This window comes from Ovis aries, chromosome 21, assembly GCF_016772045.2.
Source record: "Ovis aries strain OAR_USU_Benz2616 breed Rambouillet chromosome 21, ARS-UI_Ramb_v3.0, whole genome shotgun sequence".
Lineage (NCBI taxonomy): Eukaryota > Metazoa > Chordata > Mammalia > Artiodactyla > Bovidae > Ovis > Ovis aries.
The window spans coordinates 26863509-26884211 of NC_056074.1; the positions used below are offsets into that span (position 1 = coordinate 26863509).

Here is a 20703-nt window from a genome sequence, read left to right on the forward strand (position 1 = left end):
AAAATGTATTTTTAAAAAATTAACAGTTGGTAGTCTACAGTGACGTATTTCTTTTTCCTAGAGGATTCAGTCAGGTAAAACATTTAATAAATTAGTGTGGCTTAGGTTCTGTCTGTAAATAGAGGGGGAAAAAACCCCCACAATTTTCTCTCAGTTTTAGAATTCTATGACAAACATTTTACAAGGGCGATGTTTAAATGAAAAAGCACTTAAAAGCCTGTGTGCACCTCTTACACTGGTTTTGCCTCATCTTTGGCAGACTCCAAACATGACTGCACTAATGAAAGAGGAAAGGGGGAAAAAAAACAGCAAAGGTACCCAAAATCAACAAAATTTCAGCTCTAAAAATTAAGTCAAAAGCATATAGTTCAGCCCTCCAGTTTGCAAGCAAAAAAGAGACTGCTTGTGTTCACTCTTATTTAAAAAGAAAAAAAAAAAAGTTGAAAAAAATCAGGAGACAAGTTTATGATTTCATTGTAAGAACTTGAAGAGGCTGACCCTTTACTTTGTATTCAGGTAAAGAAACTGAGGTTCCTGGTGGCCCAGGGGTAGAGAATTCGCCTGCCAATGCAGGAGACAGGGCTTCGATCTCTGGGTCAGGAAAATCCCCTGGAGAAGGAAAAATCCACTCCAGTTTTCTTGCCTGGAAAATTCCACAGACAGAGAAGCCTGGCAGGCTGCAGTCCATAGAGTCCCAAAAGAGTCAGACACGGCTTAGCGACTGAGCAATAATAATGAAGAAACTGAAGAAATTTCCCTAGCAAATTTTCCCTGCTTTGTGAAAGTGTCATCCACTATTTTACAGTCAAATTATCTGTGAGGTTTTCACAGAATTCTGGGAACACTGGTAGAAACATATACTCAATGGAAAAGACAGACCTTCTTGTGAAAACTCAGGGTTGTCTTACAAAAGAAAGACTCGTCATGAAGCACACAGCACCGCTGATTTGAAAACTACTAAGTTATCAAGCTTTCCAAGAGCTTACACTGAAGAAAACATTTCATAACTCTACATAATCACCTCCTTTTTCTCTGCCCAGCTTCCCTGCCAACCTGAGTAAGAACTTAAGAGGAAAGGCCCAGCTGGCAGGTGTGGGTGTTCCAAAAATCAGATATTATTTTGTTTATTTGAATTACATTCTTTGCTTGAACAGCCTCAGGGTACAAATAAAACATACAAGTAATTAAAATAACCAACAGCAGGACTAATAAAACATCTAAAAGCAACTTTTATATAGAGAGAGACTCTCTAAGTGTTTGCCTCCTGACCTCAGTATATGGAACAATGAAGGTACACGTAAACTAAGTGAGGCATTGCCATTTCTGCTGGAGAAGGATGAAAGCCAACTCAAGTCTGTGGTCAGAGGGAGAATCCGACTTGATGCTGATGCATCATAAACACACGGCCGTAAACACTACGGATGGAGAAACATTCGGCATGAGACACAGCAAAGACGCCACATATTCAATTTGGAAAACTGCACACTGATAGTTTACCAAATTTAATCTAGAGCAATGGTTCCCAGAGTTTTGGATTTCAATAACCAGAGACACCTAAAAATAAAACAAAACACCAGTATGTCCCATGTAAGAATACCAACCATTTACTAAGTTAAAAAAAAAAAAAAAGAACTGCCATCTACAATCATTGTTCATTGGAACAGAACAAAACCTGAGCCAAAAAGCAATTTTAGAATAAATTTGGCTTTAGGAAGTAATCACTCCATGTCTTTCAGTGGTTGTTTCTCATTTCACTCCAGATGAATATAAAATCCGCATTATAAATCAAGCTGGTTTAAAGATCAACGTTGAGAAACAGTAATCTCAGGACTTTAAAGTCTTCAGTCTTATAAATCAGTAGATTATGTTATAACAGCTCATCACCAACATTGGGTTATAAAATAGGTTAAATCATGTGTCTCTAAATGGAGCATTAAGCAAACACACCCCTCAGATTTTCATCTTGAAAATCTCCCGAAAGCAGCATTTTCACTCAGTACTGAAAGGTTTCTGCCACTCAGAAAGACCCCACTGGTCCCAGTACCCCCGGTACTTTTCATTATTAACATTCCTCTCCAAAATAGGCCAAACTTCTAGACCTTATTGGGAAGCATAATTCCTGTTATCCCCTTACTTTCTCTGCAGACTATTTTCAAACTTTGTTTTAAAATTTTACAAAAAAGAAAAAAAAAAATTTTTAAGAAATTACTGAGATAAAACACAAGGAATTTCACTCTAATACTATGTTATAGAAGCCCTATTATCTCCTTGACTTCCCTAAGACTTCCCTGGTGGCTCAGACAGTAAAGCATCTGCCTACAATGTGGGAGACCTGGGTTCGATCCCTGGGTCGGGAAGATTCTCTGGAGAAAGAAATGCAACCCACTCCAGTATTCTTGCCTGGAAAATCCCATGGACGGAAGAGCCTCCAGGCTACGGTCGCAAAGAGTCAGACACGACTGAGTGACTTCACCTTACCTTACATCTCCTTGAATGCACATTAAATTTAATCAATGAACAAGTACATACCTGAATCTGTAGCATTTCCATAATAAATTATTGTAATCTTCTATAAATTAAAGCAATTTTCTCTATGTACCACCATGTTACATCAAATAAAGATGGTCCTGTCTATAAGATCTTTAAAAAAGATAAAATAAAATTTCTTCCCTTCTTCAGCAATGGCTTTGATTTTCATTTGTATCTGATTTCCTGAGAAAAAATGGTAACCAAGAAACAATATTGAAGGGAATGCACAGAAGCTGGTTTTACCTGACTCATTACACTGTGAAAATAAAGAACTAGGCTAGATATCTATAGGGCATATAAATGTAAAAAATTTCCACCAGAACTGGATTAAATATTAGGTCCATGAGGGAAGGGAACCACATCTAGTTTGGTCACCTCTGTATGTCTAACACCTGCGAAGTAGCCTGCACAAAATGAGTCCTCAGATAATTTCCCCAAGATTGCATAGCTAAAAAACGATGGGGGTGAGATTGAACCCAGGGTGAGCCCAGGCCTCCATTTCACCCTTTCTACACACAGCTTCTTAAATAAAAGGAGAGCCTTGAGTATAGGTCTCTTTTTCATGTCCGTTGAATTCACTGTGAATCCACAGCCACCTCTCACTCTGGAAGGATGCTTAAATCTACCAGGTTTTAGTTTTCTTTCTCTATTTTAGTTTTAATCTGAAGATGAATTTCTGAAGGCATGAAAATCTTTTTTTTTTTTTTTAATTTCATTGTGTTTCTGCACTGCTGAAACTTGAATTATTGTTATCTTATTCCAGGTCATCAGTCAAACGATTAAGACATGACAGGAGATTTCCATGCCCGGTTTACATTTGTGTTCTTGGATCATATCCATGACATGTGAAGGTCAAATGATGTTACCTAATATCATTCAAAGAAAGTTCTGAAACAGGTGAAAAGAAAAGTAGGAACTGTAAATCATCTTCTAGCTCATGGCAGCATAAGTGCACCAAACTTGAAAAGCAGATGACATCACAGATGGTATAACATTAGAAACACGTGTACTACAAAGATCCCACATTATGATGGCTCATCAACAATAAGTAAATAAGAATGCATACAGGCACTTCATCAAATGAATTCTAATTTTTTTTTCAGTATTATGTATCAGAGTGTACTTTTAAAGTGGCCCACAAAATACTGGACCAATAGTTAAAAACAGGCTCATTATTAAACAGAAAAAATAAGGACTTCCCTGGCATTCCAGAGGTTAACGATCCAGGCTTCCAATGCAGAGGATGTGGGTGTGATTCGTGGTTAGGGGACTAGATCCCACAAGCTTCGAGGTGCTGCTGCTGCTGCTGCTAAGTCACTTCAGTCATGTCCAACTCTGTGCGACCCCATAGACGGCAGCCCACCAGGCTCCCCCGTCCCTGGGATTCTCCAGGCAAGAACACTGGAGTGGGTTGCCATTTCCTTCTCCAATGCATGAAAGTGAAAAGCGAAAGTGAAGTTGCTCAGTCATGTCCGACTCTTAGTGACCCCATGGACTGCAGCCCACCAGGCTCCTCCATCCATGGGATTTTCCAGGCAAGAGTACTGGAGTGGGGTGCCACTGCCTTCTCCGCTCAAGGTGCAGCCATAAATTATTAAATCAATTAATTAATTAAAATAAAAGTGAAAGGTTTAAAAAAAAGAAAAGAAAAGAAAAATACTGTTAAACATGCTTAAAATCAAAGAATCAAATCAAAGGCCAAGTCTTCCTATTAGGGATTCCCAGGTGACTCTAGTGGTTAAGAACCCACCAGCCAATGCAGGAGACGTAAGAGACACAGCTTCAATCCCTCGGTTGGAAAGATCCCTGGAGGAGGGCATGGCAGCCCACTCCAGCATTCTTGCCTGGGAAATCCCAGGGGAGCCTGGCGGGCTACAGGGATCTCAGAGAGTGACACAACTGAAGCCACTTAGCACACGTGCATCTTCCTATTATTCAACTCAATACTGACAACACAACGAAACAGTCTTTCAGATTTAACGCTTTTGAATTACCTTGGTTTTGTGATTTTGTCACAATGTGCAAATTTAGTTTTATAAGAAGTCTGCATCTAGTTTCTTTTGTACATAATTAAATGGGGTTAATAATAACATTTTTTAAACAATATTGAGGTTTATAAAAATTTTTCCCTTTGATAAGTGGCACATTATTCAAGTTTAAGTGTCCACTCCTTTTTAGCAAAACACAGGACATTATCACCTCCATTAAGATGTTAACTAATCACACACAAAGCTTATTCCTTGATTATATACATCTTTGCAAATCTCAACTGAGAATGGGGGGTGACAAGACAAGAATTATAGTTTCAAATACTAGATTCACATTCCCCCAAATCAAAAAGGTTAAAAGAATCTTGTAAATGCTACCCACCTCCATAGCCACCAAGACTACTACCTTAAGAAAATTCTATAAATGCAATTCAACCAAGCTTTATCCCATCTGTGCATTTTAGGGTTATGGTACAATGTTTTTTTCTGCAAACAGGCTCATTATTGCTGCAAAATTTACTGTGCTTCCCTGAAAACCCGGATTCCAGTGATATAATAAAAATACAATAATGCGGCCAACCTGTAAGGTAGAAGAAACAGATGAATTCTCAAACCTGAACTAAAAAGAGTATTTAAAACAACAACAAAAAAGTAAGACAGAAAAGTATGTCCTTCCTGAAGCATTAGTACTGTCACTGCTGATGACAGAAAAGAACTCCAGGACAGAGAGGCCACAATCAGGTAGAAAGTGACGCCTGCAGCCCCTGACCTTTCCATGTTCTGATTCCACAACTTCTGGCTCCAATTCTTTGGATTCCCCTCTACTGCTAAATCTCAATCTTCAACAGTCACTTGAGGGCTTATCCCGGCCAGGGAGAAACACCCAAGGGTATGGCTAGGGTGGGGCTGACTGTGCATCACTGGCCCCCCTCCAAATCAAACATTTGCATCAGATGATTGCATGTCTATTCTATTTCTTTTTTAGAAATAACTTGGGAATGGTACTTTATTGGTGGTCTTCAAAGCTATCAAGCCTAGTTAAATGTTTATCTGCTCTGACCATATTTAAGCCCAAGAGAAAAAAAGTAATTTGAAAGAGAAGTAAGAGCCAAACTCATTATTAAGTACGTATACATCAAAATCCTAGAAAGCACTGGGATTTCCCACAGATAAGAACATTTGTACCTTTGGTGGGAAAATTATCAAGAAGAATTAACAAAGGGTTTCAACCAACGTGTCAATAAGACTAGGTAAGAAGTTCATCTCATACCTAAAATTTTATTTTCCTGGTACTAAAGTATGTTTCTATTGAGTCTGGGGAGATGAGAAGGAGAAAGGGGAGATCGCAAAAAAACAAAATTGAAATTTAGGGTAAGAAAGTTAAGATGTGTTCAACTATTTGGGGATGTGGGAAAATCACCGCCAGCTATTATATTATTCACCTAATCTCTGCAATGGAAGTCAAGTCCTAACCAACTCAATAACAGCAACATAGAATCAATTCTAGTTTCTTTCCACATTTACAGTCCCCAAAGCTTAATCCCAACTCATTTTATTTTGAAATGACCGTCTCGAATTCAGCAACATCACAATAATATTTTGTCACTATTAGACCAGAGCTCACAGATAATATAACAGCTCACATGCAAGAAGCACCTATCAAGCACCTATCACTCTGTGAGGATTAACTGAGGTGATCCCATTATACAGACAGGGAAAAGAAGACATATAGAGGACTTTTCAAGAGAAGATGGTGGGGTCAGGCTTTGATCCCACTCACAGTGACTCCAGAGTTTACTGTAGTCTAAACCTGTATGATCAACAGCCTGAAAGCTCCCAGGTTATGAAAATTCCATTTACAGAAAATGAATTCATTCTCAACTCAATTGTTTCACTCATCTGGAAATTCCTTAAGGTCAATTTACTTAAAATAAGGTGGAGAGAGTTCTTCTGGTCCTATACTCATTTCTACTAAGCCACATATGAAGGATTAAAACACAAGAAATCTTGGTTGGACACAGAACTATATGTAGACTAATGATTTAAAGTGTTGCCGAGACCCTGGATGGGAGGGGGATTTGGGGGAGAATGGATACATGTATACTTATGACTGAATCCCTTTGCTGTTCACCTGAAACTATGACAACATTGTTTGTTAATACAAAATAAAAAGTTAAAAAAATTTTAAACAGTAATTAAAAAGAACATCTGGCACATTTCAGTCATACAGAGAGCCTGCTGGTAATGAGAATAAGGAACAAATCACATAGCAAAGGTTAGCAGAGACACTCAGTGACACTCTTACAAATTTCTAAATCATGGTTGTATGGTAAGACAGCAAGAGGGTAAAAATGCCTTAGGTTAAAGCCAAAAATTGGCAAAGAACTCAAATTTCACTAGAAAATAAATAAGAAAATTCCTTACAGGTTAAAAAATTCCACTAGACAAAAGAATATATATATATAACATCAAAGAAAGTCATAAGAAAAATGTTAAGGTGTGAAGCAAGATCTCCAAAATTTCAAGAATTCAATCATGTAGAAGTCAAATTAACCTACTGACCTAAAAATATTCTTTTAAAGCCATTTAATTATACCATTAAAAATAACATATAAATTAATACCTATTAACCCCGAAGGATAAAACTACATTACATTACAGACTTGGCTGATACTGGGCAGTTGGAGATCTGAACAAGTATTCATTCTTGCTCTGTTTTCGTCCTTTCAAAAAAAAAAAAACTTACAGACAAGCTTCATCAATCATTACGAGGGCCTGGTTCTGATATTATATGAGCTCTGTCAACCTTAATCAAATCGCTTGCCAGATCGTAGATAAGTAATGACTTGCTTAGGTTAAGCAAGGCCAGAGTCTTCCTTCTGTAGTATATACAGCTCCAGAGTGAAAATAAACAGCCTCACACCTCAAACTAGGAGCTGGACTCCACGCTCTTATAACTCAGCTTCTCTCCAGCCCGGGGGAGGGGCAAGATTTGCCTTTAAGTTACCTATTTTTCTTTCTTTCCTTCTCCATCTGGTCATCAAAACTTTTAAACTATCTCATTACACTAGTTTAATCTACAACGAAAGAACACAAGTAAGCTATCCTTAAATGCTATACCATCAACATTTGTTTTAGCCAATATTATACAATGATATGGGGCTTCCCTGGTGGCTCAGATGGCAGAGAATCTGCCTGCAGTGCAGGAGACCTGGGTTTCATCCCTGGGTGGGGAAGATCTCCTGGAGAAGGGAATAGCTACTCACTCCAGTATTCTTGCCTGGAGAATTCCAAGGACAGAGGAGCCTGGTGGGCTATAGTCCATGAGGTTGCAAAAGAGTCTGACAAGGCTGAGTGACTAACACTTTCACTTTCTTTCATACAATGATATAAAACAGAAAAGAAATAGCTAATAATTGGGAAGCAGGCTCAAGAGGGAGGGGATATATATATATATTTATGACTGTAATTACTGTACAGCAGAAAACCAATATGATATGGTAAAGCAATTAACCTCCAATTTTAAATAAATTAAAAAAGAAAAGAAATAGTTAATGACTGGCAAAAGAAATATGAGAAGAATCACTTAAAGTTACAAAGTTTGTATTCATTTTCTAACATATCCAAGAAACAGAAAATAAGATTAAGCATTGACCTCATCTGTCATGCTCAGAACACAGCGGTACCGTGAAACAATGTTAAGAAAAAGAGCATTCAATTTGGTTTGATATTTATTCCACAAGCAAAAATGTATATGTAAAATGAGATTTATTTCTAAAAGCCCCCTTTGCTATTCTCCTTACTGGGCATGTAACTGGAAAGGGCTTTCAAACTTCATTTTCAGCTGGAATATACCATTAAAGAGTTCCTAAGAATCCAGGTACCTGCTCTAAAAAAATGTGTTGGAAAGTAAGGATCCCTGTTGCTAGGAGGGAAAAATAAAAATTAAAAGACCTCTTTAAAGAGGAAAGAGCTTAAAAAAATACAAAACACCTGGGAGTCAATTTTACCTTGGGCAAAATTTACTTCACTATCTTAGTATCTTCCATTAGGTCAACAGAATCTAGGATGCAGTTTGTGGTTTACAAATGTCAAAGACAAAAACAAACCAAGAAACTTCCTGGCAGTCAATTTCACTGCAGGGCACCAGGGTTCGATCCTTGGTGGGGAAACTGAGATTCCATGAGTTACATGGTACAACCAAAAAATAAAAAAACAAACCCTTAAAATTTAACTATTTCATTCTATTCCTAGTCAGACAAACGTGCACTTATAATCTAAATTAAGCTTAAAAACAAAGACCGCAGTTTCAAATAATCTCCTCTTCCAACATTAGAGATATTTTAACCCAACTTGGAACTACATTAAAAACTCCTGTGTATGAAACCAACGCTCAGTCTTTATTTTCCTCATGACTTCCCTTCTTACGAAAATTTTATTATTTCATACATTACTGCAAACAGGAAAAAAAAAAGATTTTCAAACACTCTGCAAAGTACAAAGGACTCTACAGAATTATTTAAGAAATAACGACCATTAGAAATAGAGGGCAGGAGACAAATATTCTGTAAATAGAATAAAAGGAACCACAGGACAGGCATCTAACTGAACTAGCAATTCCTCAGCACGGAGCTGAGTGAGCCCAGGGGGGTCCTGGTTCCACCCAACCTGTCTGAGCATGCAGTGTCAGGACCGTCTTTCGCCCCCCAATCCTCTGGAAGCATCACTCTGATAAGTCTGCAGGGCACTCACTCAATCAAGGCCCCTGGCTTAACCAAAGCAATACTTTGCTCCTTTGTCCCCACACTGTTTACTATTAAATTGACCAAGTATTCCTGCAGTACAAATCCTTCTCGATGATTCAGGCACCAAAGATGCTAGTATTTCTCAGTGAATTAGAAAGAACTTTTAAAGCAACTGGGGACTGTTTGTCTAGGAAATGGCAAGTGAATGGGTTCTTTCTCCAGAAAACTCAAATTTCAACGTGAAGGGGGAAAAAAATCTTAATTGCACAAATGAAAAACTCAGAACTCCGTCTCTCATTCTTGATCGTTGAAGGCCTCCGGAATTTAGTGTGTGGTGTCTGTTAATTTGATTCCATGTCCAGCTGACATCTACAGTCACAACTCATTAAGTATTCAGTATATGTGTACAACACCGAGCTGAGAAAACACGGATCTGGTCAAGGGTTGTCTTTGTTCTATAGGGTCAATTGTTTCTTTATATTTTTCCTAATAATCTGCCTACCTGGAAGAGAAAATCTCCAAATAAGTAAAACCTTGACAATTTTTCTTTCAAATAATTTCTACTGTTACTTTCCTGTGAGGTAGGGTACAACCTGGGCTTACTAAGCTCATATTTAGAAACTCACTTTGGGAGTTAGCTATAAGACCTTATTAACATTAACAAGATGTACTGAGTCAAATCCTTGAGCTAAAATTTATTTGATGCTGCAAAAAAAAGATTATCAAATCTCTGCACAAGCTGTATTGCTTACAATTAAAAATCCCACCGCAGCTGTAGTCACAGTGACAAACATAAAATTATTTTAAGGCCTAACCACGGTGACAACAGCTCTTTTAAAATGCATCCTCGAACATAAAAGAATAACAAATAATGACAATTTCATTGGCTAACCTAATAGGAGACCACAGTTAACAACCCATCTTAGAATGATTCAAAATTGGCTTTAGCCATGAGGCTGAAAAAAAACAACTTTGGCTCTATAATGTATGAAGAAAATTCTATGAAAGGCATTTATATGGATCTACAGTCAAAACATGAATCACTTAATAACTAGAGCTTGGAATTAGGGATTCAGAGTAGAAGTTTGATCTGTTTTTGTTTTACTTTCAAAAAGGACTTGACCGTAGTAAAGGAAGTATGCCTAATATTCAACAAATAGGAATCAAAAGAACTGATTTAGAGGTCAGGACCAATTCTAATCAGATTATAACATGACTTGAAAATATGTTCTTTAGGAGGAGTGAAAACGCAGAATTAGGTCTAAAATCTAACCCATCCGTACTAGAATCCTTCTTATTGTAAAACAAAGTGTGTAACTTCATTTTGGAAGCCCATCTAAGACTTAATGGAAGAAACAATAAAATGACCTGGTTTAAAAAGTGATCAGAATAGGAGAACCCACATGGTAATTTATGGACACAACACATGGTAAGACCAGTGCGGTTCTACTTGGGCGTTTAATAATCTATTAAGAAACATAAAACTATTTTCCCAGGATTCAGCAGTTCCAAGATCTACTGGAACATGGATGCATGGAAACCAATTTGAAATCCTGGTGCATCAGTTGTCATTAAATCATGGCAATATCTAAAAGCCTAATTAGCCTAATTTCAAGAATGAACAGGCAGGAGGAAACACTAGATTCAAACAATGCCACTTTACTGGTGTTTACTGGAGTAAACAGCACTTGTCTGACACAATCCCACTCATAATCACATTTAGACATTCCCCCTCATATGACCATTTCAACAGCTAATTATCAAACTTTTTCCAATATAATGAAGCTTAACTTCACTTCATAGAGGAGGATTCTTCATATTTACTCTCATGACTTAAAACTCACCAATCTAGGCGGAAGTTTAAACCGCTGAAACAGAGGTGAGTGAAGAACAGCATGTCCGTTCCAGCTGAAGCTATGTTCCCTCCTTCTTACTGCCTGTTATTCACTGTGCTATTTTGTTGCACACACGCCCTGAGGCTAAAACTATGAAAATAATCCAAAATAAATGGGCAAGAAAAATCTCATCCCTAGCTTATGATGCTATTTTTCTTTTTATTGGAATACAAGAGGCTGCCAAGTTCTGATGTCACTACAGTAATTTCATGGCCTGATAAAAGTAGTATTTTATCCATTAGACATTCGTCCCCTTTGCCAGTTTCACCTCCAACCAGGCAGTGTATGCAATTACTCACTGAACAGATTTCAAATGGTAGTAAAAGAGAAAATACTAATTATTGTTATTCTGATACCTAAAAAGCCAATAACTGTTATAAATTTTCCTGGCAAGAGACAGAAGGCAGAATGTACTTTTTAGTGCCAGAAATCCGGGAAAACTCCAATACTACGTATTTAAAACACAGACAATATCTGACATCAGCTCTCTGGGCACAAAATAACAGCACAGAACAAAATTAAACATCTTAAATGTTTGACCAGCATTCCAGTGATAATGTGATGATAGAAGTCCTAATATCTCTAACTTTAAACTTTTCTTTTTTATCCAAAGCTTTCTTTCAATCTTAATTACACACTTCTGCCCTTAAAAATCCAGTGAGATCAGTGACTGCATGTCCCTGGGATTTCCCAGACAAGAATATTGGAGTGGGTTGATATTTCCTTCTCCAGGGGATCTTCCCGACACAGGTATCGAATCCTCTTGTGTTTCCTGCATTGGCTGGCAGGTTCTTTACCACTGAACCATCTGGGAAGCCTCGTAATTCTCTGTAGGAATGAGAATTAACTTGGCCAGTGGTGGAGCTTCAAGTAAACTCAGGTGTGTACCTACCTAAAAAGGTAGTAGATACTTGTAAAGTGTCCTCATTTCTGCTAATGATACTTAGAATACTGGAAAGGGCCCCGTTTTCTCTTTAAGTAAAAAAGAATATTTGACATTTACTTGTTACTGATAAACTAAATTACATTTAAAGTGAAAGGGTCAACAAGAAGAGGCAGTCCTCAACTTTAAACTAGGGCTGGTTTGAGAAATTTTATTTATCCAATGGTTGTTTGGAACTTTACACAATTTTTCCCTCCAAATTTATGTACAGTTGCCCTCCCCCCACCCCTGCTTATCCACAGGGGATACATTCCAAGGCCCCTAGTGAATGTCTGAAGCTGTGGATAGTACTGAACCCTATTTATACTGTTTTTCCCTATACATACATATCTATGATAAAGCTGAATGTATACATTAGACACAGTTAAGAGATTAACAATAAAATGGAGCAATTTTAACAATATGCTATAATAAAAGTTACATGAATGTGGGCTCTCTCTCTCAAAATATCACACTGTTGTAAATATTGCTCTCATGATGACGACGGTAGGAGGTGACCAAGTGCCCACCCGGATGTGATGGAGTGAGGCGAGTAACAGGCACTGTGATGTAGAATTAGCTAGTACTGACCTTCTGACGATATGTCAGAAGGACGATCACCAGCTCCTGATAAGCCTGGATCACCCAGGCGTGATGAAGTGAATGGCTGGATGTCAGTGGCAGGATAGCACTGCAGGTCTGGGGACCTTGGGTGGCAGCGGTTGGGGGAAAGGATTTCATTACACTTCTGAGAACAGCATACAACTTGCAACTTGTGAATCATTTATTTCTGGAACTTTCCATGTCATATTTTTGCACTGTGATTGATCCCAGGGAAATGAAACTGCAGCAAGTGATCCCTGGGGTAAGGGGGGACTAATGAATGTGGTGGTTAAGTAGCACAGCCCCCTCAGGAAAGCCTGTCTCATGGGCTCATACCGAAAAGGCCTTTCAGGGTCATGAGGTCCCAACTCTCAGGAGAGATTTCTTCTGCAGCATCTTTTGCAAACACCACTACATGTCTAGCAACAAGGAGCTCACGCCCTTTAAAAGAGCATTTTCTATCCTGAGGCGGCTTTATTTGTCAATAGTTCTTTTGAAACAAAATCTGCATCTTTCAAGTGCCCCTCTGGGACAAAAGATGAATCATATATCACTATTTCAACTCTCCCCACCCCCAGTGAAATCTTGGCTGCTGGGGTTCTGATTTAAGAGAAAAGGGGAGGGGAGGGGAAGGGCGAAAAAAAAAAGAGAAAAGGGGACCACTTGCCCCCTGTAGTCCAAAGGAACCCATCCTGTACACGGCTGTACGTGAAGATGGACCTGGTGTCAAGGAGCTATGAAAAAGAAGATTTAATAAAATTATAAACGTTGAAAAAGACAATGTCTCCAGAGAGAGAAGTGGCTTGTATCCCAGCAGAACACCCAGAAAATGCTTCATCAACATTTCCAAGAACAGAAACACACACTATTAACCTCAGCTGCAGCCCCTTCCAAAATTTAAAAACAAAAAACACACTTCTGATTCATCCATATCATTTGGTATTCTTATTTCACGGTTTGGTGAAATCAAGTTTACTTATTTTGTAATAGGGAATTCCACCAATACCAATAGAAATTCCAAACATATAGGCAGAGACTGACAGCAACTGTTCAGAACGTTAGTGACTAAAATTCTTCCTGAATCAACTGTGGGGTCCCATTCTTCAAAAATTTCCTGCGGTATAATAATATCCTTGCTCCATTTTCTTTCACTATGGGTGGATTTTTTTTTCCCCCAAGAATCCACTGTGTTGTTTCGCTTTCTCCTAAGAGAATATAACACTAATGCTGAGCTAGCTATTGCTTTCCTTGAATGCACCATGCCAAGTATTGACTTTGACATTAAATCCTAAGCATGAACATTATTAGCTACCTTAGATGGTCCTTATTTTGAGGCTCCCTCTCTCCTTTTCTAAACACATATACAAATGAAGGCAGTTATCAAAGGGTTTGGTTCATGGAACTGTCACTGAAGGTGATGGAACCTTCAACCCAATTTCATGTACAAATGTAAGTTCTTTCTAAGATAGTGACTAGGATCTCATTTTCTAATGACTGAGGAAGAGATGTTGTTATTTTCTTGTTTTCCCAATAACCACATACCTAATGTGCCAATAAAATGAACTACTATGAAGTTCAAAACAGGCAAAAGATGCTAAAACAATTTAAAAGCATGAATTCCTACCATACATAGTCACAGAGATGGCTCTCAGACATAAGGAACAGTGCAAGAAACCCGATATAAAGAATATTTATCATGCGAGTCTATTTTTATAAAGTTCAGAAACAGGCAAAACTCACGTATGGTTGAGACTAGTCAAAATAGCTGTCCTCGGCTGGGGGCGGCAGACGTCCGTGAAGGGGCACCAGGGCGCCTTCCAAGATGAAGAAATGTTCTACATCTTGATCTGGGTAACGGTTACCACACATGTGCATATATAAAACTTCATCTGGCTGTTCACTCAGTATATATTAACTGTACACTTGTGTACATTTTTCTATTATACCTCAACGGCGGGGGGTGGGGGGGATGCAACATTGTTTCCAAGTGCCTTTTACGTCTCAATTGCAAAATGAAGAGAACTGTAGCATACTTAAACTAGAGCAGTTCCATGTGCCCCCACTATTACTAATGTCAGAGAATTCCTCATTATTTAATCTTCAAAAGAAATCACTTCTGGATCAAAGTAACAGACTAATGCGTACAAGAGGAGTTACCTAAAATAGCAGCTAACATTCATAGAGGTCTTACTATATGCCAAGTGCTTTACTTTCAGTATCTCATGTAATCCAAAAAACAACGCTAACAGTTACTACTGTTATTAGCCCCATTTTAGGGATGAGGAAATCAAGGCTTCGATAAAAATCACTTTCCCAGCTCACACAAATAAAAAGAGATGAGCTAATCTAAGAATGACTGAAAAGCAAGCTGTATGTCAGTTTCTTAATTCTGTTTACACAAGAGCAATATAAAAATATTGTAACCAAATGTAAGCAGAATATGTCTCAGTTCAGAAACATAACCTGTGTATTTTCCCCCCTCTCAAGTAGTAAGGAACTTGACAATTTCCTAACTTTATGGTTAAAAGCACAGCACTAGTTCTCAAGAACTGAAGTCCTGACTCACATTCCAACTGACAGGTAGCAAAACAAAATCTGCTTTGGGATAGTTTTTATTATCTCTGGCCATCAAAATACACCACACAGCAAAGTTCCTGAACAACTGTGCACAGAGAGGGGCCCAATGCTAACTTTAGTGTTTACTCCCATTCATTCCAGAGCCTTTTCAATCTGGCCATACTAGTAGAATGCAAGCCCAGGAAGAAGGTAGAAAAAAAGTTAAACATATTCTCTAAAAGACTTCTTTATTTTTTAAACACTTAGTGTTAAACATTTAGGAGGGTCTAGCAGAGGACTACACAGGAATCGGATGGAGAGATCTGTGACACACAACATTTTAATCAGAAACAAAAATCTATCAAATTAACCATCAAATAGGCTACTGCTCTCTGCTCTAGTTGAAAGCTACAAACACTGGAATTCACACTCATTTTTAACTATTCTTGGAAGATGAAAATTAATTAAGTAGAACGTCCAAGATTCAGAACTGCTCTTCCTTGAAAAACACACAAGAAACAAACTGGGCTCATAGTCTGAAAGAGCGTGTGTATTCAAAAATCATTCAGGGGCAGGGGAAGAAGGGTGGGGTGAGGGCTGGGGCGGGGGTGGAATGGAGAGACATGCTGATGTTTCTCAAAAATTTTGCTCCAAAGATTTTACAGAACATTTCTGATAGATATATTTTCATTTATTTGTGGCCGCTGGCAAGTGTGCAAAGCGATGTCTTAAAAAATCCTAGCAATCAGAGAGAATTTTTCAAAAAACAACAGAAGAGACAGACATACCCTGCACGAAGGTAAATTCTGTGATAATGTTACAAAAACACAATAAAAGTTATATAAAAACAAGACAGCAAACTCAAATATGCCTATTCAAACAAGCATTTCATCTCTGCAAAACACTCTGCTTCACAGAAAAGTCTGAGTCTGCTCTTGGCTGAAAAAGTTACTAAAACAATAAAGCGGCCCTTACAGGCGAGACCGAACTGTACCATGATTTTACATAGTTATCAAAAGATCATTCAGAGAAAACTTACCAGGTCTGCAACGTGTATATGCTTGTGCTTCAGAGGGAAAGCAGAAAAGTGACTTTCTGTACTTACAGTGGCGTGCACTTCAGGGTAAAGACGCATCACCACAGTCGTGCTGCTAAGAAAGTCCTGGCCAGCAATCTGCCTATGGGTTGGGCTCTTCTCTTACAAGATAAGCTGTTAAGTCCTGCCTTGATGTTAGATCCGCTAACATATGGAGTCTTCTAACGTAGCCTCTCTCCATCCCCACGCCCACTACCACCCCCCCCCCCCCTCCCCCATCACCACTCGGCTCCCCTCCCTCTCCACACACACACATACACACATACAAAAAAGGCACTGCAGGGCAGAAATTCCTCAGGTGCTCGCTAATGGAATTCCCAGGGTCTTGGAGCCGCTTCGGGGATCAAGAGATCTCATCGCCCCTGCTGGGGTAAGGAGCAGCAAGTCTGTTCCATTTAATCAAATACAGAATGAATTTTCAGCTCTATTCACTAGCTTGTCTCCAGGGCTCTCAAAAGGCACCAGGCAGCTAGAATCACACACATGTGGCTCTTTTAGGCAAGTATAATTAGTTTGATTTTAAAAAGCCACATTAATAATATCACCTCAGGACCATTATTCAGGGGACAGATGACAATGATACTGTATGTTTTAAGCCTGACAATGGGGGGAAAGAGCACAGACAATGAGGGAGAACTTGAGGGATTAAAAAAAACCAACAAACCAGTTTTTCATTTAATTGTAATCCAATATATTTAAAGTAAAATTAAATATATCCCATATACTATCTCTTCATTGTAATTGAAGAGAGTCAAGCTCTCCTTTCTGTTCTCCTGAAAAATGAGTCAGTACCATATATACAACATTTATAAATGGGGTGCTTATAAATCAATGAAATGTTTATGTATAATGTAAAATTTAAAATACAAACAATAAAACATTCTCTAATTCAAGTTAATAAAATTTCTTGAAAAAAAGCACCCATCAAAACCCACATTAAATCAAGTCCTTCAGAGCAATCTATTTACCAACCAGACTCCAAATTTCCTTTCTAATCTAATTAGTTTCTATTAAGTAGTAAGATCATATGTCTATAGAAAGACTATCTGTAGACGTCAAGGCTTCTCTTCTGATGTGTTGCCTTAGCTACACTCTTACACAGTAGAAATGCCAACTACAAGGCAATAGCTAATGTAACAATGTATTAAAAAATAACAAATTTTTCACTTAATCGTTTTAAATTTCTGATCTCCAGCCTGATTTTGCTACAAGGCTTAATTCTTGAGATCATTTCTCTAGTATTTTTCTTAAAAACAGTACCGATCCACTTACAAACAGTACCTAAATATCTTACAAACAGATTTTTAGTCCAAACGTCTGCATAAGAAACATTTCTGAAAGCAATATTATACTTCAACTTCCATTTTGACAAAACCATTAATGAAATCATCTAGAAAGTCGCAAAAGCATAAGGGCAAAAGTGGGGAAAGAAAAAGAAAGCATGAGAACTAGTCAACAAGTTTTACCTGAAATTCTTGGAGCCCAGCCCTATGGCAGAAGTTCTTACTCCAACATAAAGACTTCCTCTTTACATATACCTTACAGATGGGACGGTGGGGGGGGGGGTGTCCTTTCTTAAAATGAACTTAATTCCTTCCATGCACAGTCAAGCCACCTGCAAAGAAGACAAGTAACACTGATTTAGAAGCCGACCTACACAAGGTAGATCTGTATGCTCCAAGTCCTAAGGGTTCTCTGTGCTTCCTGGCTGGAGGGTCAGAGCTGTTTAAGTACTTTCCACAGAAGAGGAGGCTGATGAGAACCATGGCAATCAATCAAGGCGTCCCAAGTGAGTTACTACACAAACAATAGCACAGTACCTCCAGTAACTGATTTTCCTGGTTGACTAAACTATTCAAACAAAGACAGATTTCCCAAATACTATATCCGAGTTTTTGCATGAAAGCTAAACAATATACACGTGTGTGTGTATGTGCGTGCATGCGTGCGTGCGTTTTACAGAAATATAAATGTTTCTGCTCCACACGCTGCCAAACACACACCCAGGGCACGTCCTTACGAAATGAAACAGGTTTTCTCCATCCTTCTCATATAACTTAGAGTATGAGGCAGTTTATTTCCACACGTGCAAAACAGAGACTACAGTATTTGGTGCCTCTCTGGGTTCCTAAGAATGCTTTCTAGTTAAGCACTCATTTAAATTTTCCAGAAATTTTCTAGAGGTCGCTTTCATCTTGTCCTAAAAGTTGAACTACTCCCATATTCTCAGCTAAAATAGACTACCCCCAAAAAAATGAGCTATAAAATGTAATAGACTGTTTAGAATTATACTGAGAATAAACCCATTTCATGCTCCAGTCCCCTCCCACCCTCTCCAACCAGACACTGTCCACTATGTATGCCAAGAGTCAGCTGGAAAGTCTGCGGCTCGGGGCATCAGTGAGGCCAGGAAGGAGAATTGGCCTTGTTCACCTTTACTGGCCACTGGCCTGAGACTCTATCTCATGTTTCCTTTTAGTCCAGTCTTCTATTTCTCAAGGTGTCTGATTTAAGGACACAGAGGTTAATGAGGTTCCCTCAATTCTAGATGCCAACTTGGAAGGCAGCCTGCCCTTCAGGCACCTGCCACCCTCTGGAGTCTGAACTGGGAAAAACAGGCATTCTGGAGAAATCTCTTTTTGGAGAGCCTTCCACCTGATTTGGTGGGCTGGGGAGAACAATGAAGGGAAGGGCGAGAGAGGCTCTCTAGCCCCTCGGTGATTTATTACTGAAATTCCTAGATGTGGAGAGAATGCAACAAAGGTCTGGAAGCTGCAGAGTGAAATAAATAGCGGGCTGTAATGTATTTAGCAAATGATAATGCAATCCACAGAATGCTTTACAGAGGAGAAGGAAAAAATACGCTCCCTGGGGCTGGGAAGTCACTGGGTCTGTGAAGGCAGAGAAAGATACATTGTGCAGGAAATTTCTCTTGATTCTCCCTACACATAAATCACTGTCTCTCTCGGGCGCTCCGCGGGGATGGAGGTTGAGAGAGGCGAGAGATCCGGCTCCCTTGGGAAAACATGCCCGGCGCCCCTTGCACCCCGCTATGCTTCATCTCACCTGCCCCAGCGGATCATTGTCAAAGAGACTGCGTCGTGTCACTGACACCTCACTCCGCCTCCTCCACGAGGTGGCTCAGAGTCCCCAGGACCGGGAACCTAGGAGCTCCCCGCTGCGCATCCTTCAGTTACCCTTTCCAGACGCCGCACGCAGCCTGGACCCCAGCCCTCCCGGGCAGCCCGCTCCCCCGGACCTCCAGCTCCCAAGCCTCGTGGCGCCCAAGCCCAGTGTCCCCAGGCCAGCCCTCCCGCCCACCCTTAGGTGCGACCCCACCCCCGCACCTCTCAGCGAGGCTGGCTAAGCCCCCAGACCTCCTGCGCGGCAGCCGGCTCCGAAAGCCACCCCCAGGTCATCCCCCGCGCGCTGGCGGCGGCTACGGCGGCGGCGGCGGCTGCGATCCGAACGGACCCCTCCATGCACCGGGCAGGGCAGCGGGAGGGCGCGGCGCCTCGCACGCCGGGGCGGAGGGCGCGGGGGCGGGCGGCGCGGGGTCCCGATCTCCTCGCACCAAGCCGCGCGAGCCGGGCGCCCGGGACTCAGGGGAGGGGAGGCGGGGGTAGGTGGGCGGAGTCACCGGGGCGCGCCCCCGCGGCCGCGCTCCTCCCCGCCAAGGCGCGCGGGCGCGTCACCCGGCGGGCGCAGCGCCAGCGAACAGCACGCGAGGAGCGGGAGGAGGGAACCGGGCCGCGGAGGCCGCAGCTCCCCGCCGGCCCGCGCCCCGCCGGAGGGTGCGCGCGCAGCCTGCCAGATCAGCGGCGGGGGGACGGGCCGTACCAACGAGCGGGGGGGAGGGGGAGTGCGCTCCGGGCAGGCCCGTCTCCCTGTCCCCCTCTTGCTTGCGCCACAAGGGAGCGCCCCCAGGAAAGGAGTGCACAGTCTGTGCTTTGGTTTAGGATGGGGAAGGATGAGCTGCCTTAGCAGTTCTCGGAATTTCCCATAATGCCTGCACGCCCTTTCCCCTCACCTTTACTTCCCCGGGAGAGGCGGCCTTTGGGGCGGTCCACTACTGGGCTCGAGCACGAGCACTACTGGGTTACACGGTCCCCGGTTTCCCCGCCCAGGCCCCGCCCCTCATCCCTCCACCTAAGCTGTCTGCGGAGCCAGCCGGTCCATCCCTTCTCTTGGCTCGTACCTAGAGTCTGCCTTATGGCTCCGGCTTCCCGCCGCTTTTGGTTCCTTCGCCTTTGCCCCACGTTTAGTATTTAGATTCTTAGGCGATGAATCTTCCTCGGATTCATCGCTTCTCCCGCTCTTGCCTTCACATATACGCAGGCAGGTAACAAAACTTCCCAGAGACTAGGAG

At 40.7% G+C, this 20703-nt stretch overlaps 1 protein-coding gene across 10 annotated transcripts in view; it reads right to left on the reverse strand.

The window, feature by feature from the left end:
* Positions 1–20408, reverse strand: part of CDON (cell adhesion associated, oncogene regulated) — a 98768-nt gene extending 78360 nt beyond the window's left edge. For 5 of the 10 annotated variants that reach the window (XR_009597826.1, XR_009597828.1, XR_009597827.1 and 2 more), the window contains exons 1-2: positions 19682–19938; positions 17801–17949 (exon numbers count right to left, since the gene is read on the reverse strand). The gene's annotated coding sequence lies outside the window, so the exon portion shown is untranslated. Of the gene's footprint in view, positions 1–16277; positions 16415–17800; positions 18063–19681; positions 19939–20364 lie in introns of those variants that run through there. The other 5 variants (XR_009597825.1, XM_060404003.1, XM_042238380.2 and 2 more) reach the window with 3 other exon arrangements.
* Between the last annotated feature and the right edge of the window lie 295 nt (positions 20409–20703).